Here is a 4,402-nt window from a genome sequence, read left to right as displayed (position 1 = left end):
TCACCTAGTTACAAAGTGTGTTTGATAGCACACAAGGTATTCCTCCGGTATTAGGGACCGACATGATCTCATGGTCTAAGGAACATATACTTGACAGGGAGAAAACTGTAGCAAATAACTAAGTGATACGATCTAATGCCAAGCTTACGGTTGGGTCTGTTTATCACATCATTCTCCTAATTACGTGACCCTGTTATCAAATGACAACTCATGTCTATGGTTAGGAAACCTTAACCAACTTTGATCTATGAGCTAGTATAGTAGAGGCTCACTAGGGACACTGTGTTGTTTATGTATTCATACATTTATTTAAGTTTCTGGCCAATACAATTCTAGCATGAATAATACATATTTATCATGAACAAGGAAATATTATAATAACTAATTTATTATTGCCTCTAGGGCATATTTCCAACAACCCTGGCTTATATAAGATATGACCCCCTGGCATTGCAAGATTCATAGTCGGCTACGTCAGTGTAGGGGAGTCTTCGGCGGATACAGATTCCTTGTCTTGAACGACAAGGCTCATCGATTCTTCTTTGTAGAGCGCCATGGGCCAACATAGTGGCCAAGGGCAGAACCGACCTAGGGGTTCCTAGGACGGCAACCGATCAACACGGTGAGATACCCTTGGGCTGCAACATTGTTAGTAGCCCATGAACCGGCCTTGAAGATTGGTTGCACCTACAATAGTGCCAACCTGCACATCATCTTTGGTTCCCTGAGGTTGAAAATGATTCTACGACACCCTTAACAGTAGTTGTTCGTCGCCGACCTCCTATGACGAGACTGTTTCCAAAGTCGGACGAACCACTCCGATCTTGAATTGCCCTTAGGATTACAAAAATCCTAGTTGGCTACGTTGGTGGAGGGAAGTCCTCCACGAATACGAATTCCTTGTCTTGAACGACAAGGCTCCTTGAATCTTCTTTGTAGAGCGCCATGAGCAGACATAGTAGTCCAAGCAGAACCAACCTAGGGGTCCTCAGGCCGACAACTGACATGGTGAGGTACCCCTGTGACGTAACACCATCAATGCCCAAGAACGACGCATACCTTTTGGACAAGGACTAGATCCTTGTTTTCCAAATCTATGCTATACACATCATAGAGAAGTCCTACCCGAGGATCCCACCTAGTTTTACATGGGTCTACATGGACATCAACAAGTCCAAGCCAATGAAAGTCCAAGTAAAAAAAGAGCTAAAAGGAACCTTAAGTGGTCCTATCTGCTAGTCAAAATAGTTCACTCGTCGGGAGAATGAGAGTCTCAAGGCTAGGCCTAGTCGCTAGTCGAGTTAGTTCTGCCATTGTGATCTCAAAATAGGATTAAGTCGCGCTCCAATGAGGTGACCAAACTATTACTATTAGAAAATTTTGTGATGGTTGTATCCTTTTTCAAAATATATTAAAATTTCACCAACTCATTAAAAATATAAGATATATGATAGTTTAAAATCTGGTAGTGTATATAATGGACAACACGTAAATTGCATGCATCACAAAATCAAAGTGATATGGCACAATCGAACTATATCGGATTTGTTGGCGGATTAATACAACTAACTGAATATGCCACTTATCTTTCTCTTCCCTTCCCCCTCTGTCTCTTCACTACCTTTAGCAAATTAATTTGTATATGGAGTTTTGAATCAGCTAGGAATTCAGGTTACAAAGGCTAGAAATTGGTTGAGTTCAACCATAACTACACCCATTAACTTTGGAGGTAAGAAGCATATGAACATTTTTGCTTTAACAACACCGATTTCTTCTAATATCCTTGATCCCTTCACTAGCCATGAGCCATAAATAGAACCAAACGAATGATATATGAACAAACACAATTTAGAAAATTTGAGGAGAAGACTTTATTCATTATTTGTCTCATACATGGCGCTTAACATAAACTATCCTAAGCACAACCTCATCAATTACAGATCTGAAAGAGAAGTTGTTGTGAGGCCGCCAGCCACATGAAAGTAAAAACCAATGGTTCTCCTCCCGCGACTAAAATAGCATCACTACGCCATAGGTGGGAAAGTGTAACCTGCATCAATCAGTTTGACCAAACATGTGATCAGAAGAGCACAACATGCATATAAATTGGTTAACTAATAACAAAACCGTGTGAATTAGAAGAAAATTTGATATCAAAACTGCATGCAAGCAATGCCCATCATTGTAACTCCCTTAATATATTTCACTTACTTCCGCACTTGTAGCCACGTGGGAATGGCTTCTTGCAGAAATTGGCAACATAGCCGACCTTCTCCATACACCATATCTTTTCTTTCTCCTTGGTGAGACCGGCACAAAGGCATGGGATGTTCGCCTTCTGCCACACAGCACAACACGCCTTCGATGGGTCTAGCTTTGGCTCTGTGGCCATTTCGTATACTGGCTGCACTCCTTGATCATGTCCTGTCGGTCACCCTCGCATTCATCCGCCGACACGGCCATCGCAATGGCGAGGATGATGAAACATAAGCACATGAGTTTCGCCATGGCTATTACTATGCTACACCGCCTTCTTTTCCCTTTGTTGTTAGAATGGTGCAATATAGGATTTGTGTGGCTTCTTTGTGAATGTGTGGGATACATGATTTTGTTAGCTATGGTTTGGTTTATATAGCCTTGTTTGAGATATGATAGGTACATTAGGTGTATATCTTGAAGCTATAGTACCGTATCAAAAAATTAATGTGTACATTAATTGCACATCCAGAGGCTACACCATACATTACTTGTATATCTTGAAGACAGGACATTGCATTAAATAATGAATGTGTGCATGAATTCTATATGTACACACTATACATACATCGATTGTGTATATCTCGAAGATATGCAATAACATTGAACACTAAATGTGTTCATTAATTCCACATCTACATGTTATGCATACATCGGTTGTATATATCTTGAAGATATTGTTTTCTTCAAAAAATGAATGTGTACATTTATCGACAAATCTATAAACTACAACATCACCTTAATTGTATATATCTTGAAGATATGACACCAGATCCAAAAATGAATGTGTACATTAATTGCACACCTACAAGCTACAACATTACACCACTCTAATGGCTACAGTACTGCATCGTTCTTTGGAAATATGCACCAGATCGTGTGTATTGCACTATGCAAGACATTGGACACGTACATTGTGTGTATTTGAAGAACTAAAATCGCCGGCATTCCTATTTGCGTATACTAGATGATGCCCTACACATTGTGCCGGAACCATGTTACATAAAGCAGTGCTTAAAACAACTAAAACTAATGGAAAACAAATGTAATAGTGTTCTCGATTTACATTTTGAAAACAATAAAACCTGCAAATTATGTGACAACATTATGTATAAAAAGATAAAAACTTTTGAATTGAACCAAACTCAATGCCAAGCATTAACTATATATTTTTCTTCCAGCGTCCACCACATATACCTTTCATGACCACACAAAATTCAATGCAATTTTTTTAACCCATTACTAAAATGCATGCCTAGCTTGATTAGGTGGCATGGTATGCACGGATGGATTAATGCAAAGAAGTAACTTGTGAGTACATGCATGACTTCTAACTTCAGACAATTTTGGTCGGATGAATATCACCTATTGAGGTGATGTGGAAACATGCATGCGGAGAGAAATTTAGTGCATACATGTTGTTAGTTCTTTGTGAAAGTTGTGCACATGAATAAAAATTATGTGTGTGCAATTTCTAGCTTTGATTTGGCACATCCCAACTAAAAATAAAATTGATTATTAATAAATAAAGAGGGCAGATATATGCACTAAATATTTTATTCCGGTTTTCTTAACTTACCCTAATAGTTGTCTCCAGTTTATTCTCATGGAAAACCTACATTATTTCAGTTGCCTTGATGCATAACTTCCTTCTATCCTCAAACCACATATTCCTTCAAAATTTATGGTTGTTCATGAAATATTCAATTCAAATTAGTATTGTTGCTAAATATCTTGAATACAATATGGAAGTATTACAAAAGAGAGACACCTAGTGACACTAAGCGAGTGGCAATTTTGAGAAAGAGAAGGCAATATTGTTAGTTATTTGATTTTGACAGTTTGTATACATGAAATATAGACAATTCAGAGTTACGTATGAAATTTTGGCATTTAGTTGGGTTTGTTTACAAATTTAAAGTGAATTTACTATTAAATAAAACGTTAGCGGCATGCCTTTTATATAAAAACGCTGCTAGATTTATTCCATAGGAAGGGGTGTCTGAATGAGAGAGTAATCTTTTAGTAGATCATGCATCAATAAAAAAGACAGGTTAATTATCCGCAAACACATGCACATGGACTATACATACGCGAGCAAGCTGGCAGCGGTTATATATACTCCCTCCGTCACGGTTTAGTAGGC

The 4,402-nt window shown here is 38.3% G+C and overlaps 1 pseudogene; it reads right to left on the bottom strand.

Moving 5' to 3' along the window:
* Window positions 1-1,847: 1,847 nt before the first annotated feature.
* LOC123107948 (uncharacterized) lies at window positions 1,848-2,596 on the bottom strand (annotated as a pseudogene).
* Between the last annotated feature and the right edge of the window lie 1,806 nt (window positions 2,597-4,402).

This window comes from Triticum aestivum, chromosome 5A, assembly GCF_018294505.1.
Source record: "Triticum aestivum cultivar Chinese Spring chromosome 5A, IWGSC CS RefSeq v2.1, whole genome shotgun sequence".
Taxonomy (NCBI): domain Eukaryota; kingdom Viridiplantae; phylum Streptophyta; class Magnoliopsida; order Poales; family Poaceae; genus Triticum; species Triticum aestivum.
This window is presented reverse-complemented; position numbering and strand designations above follow the sequence as displayed.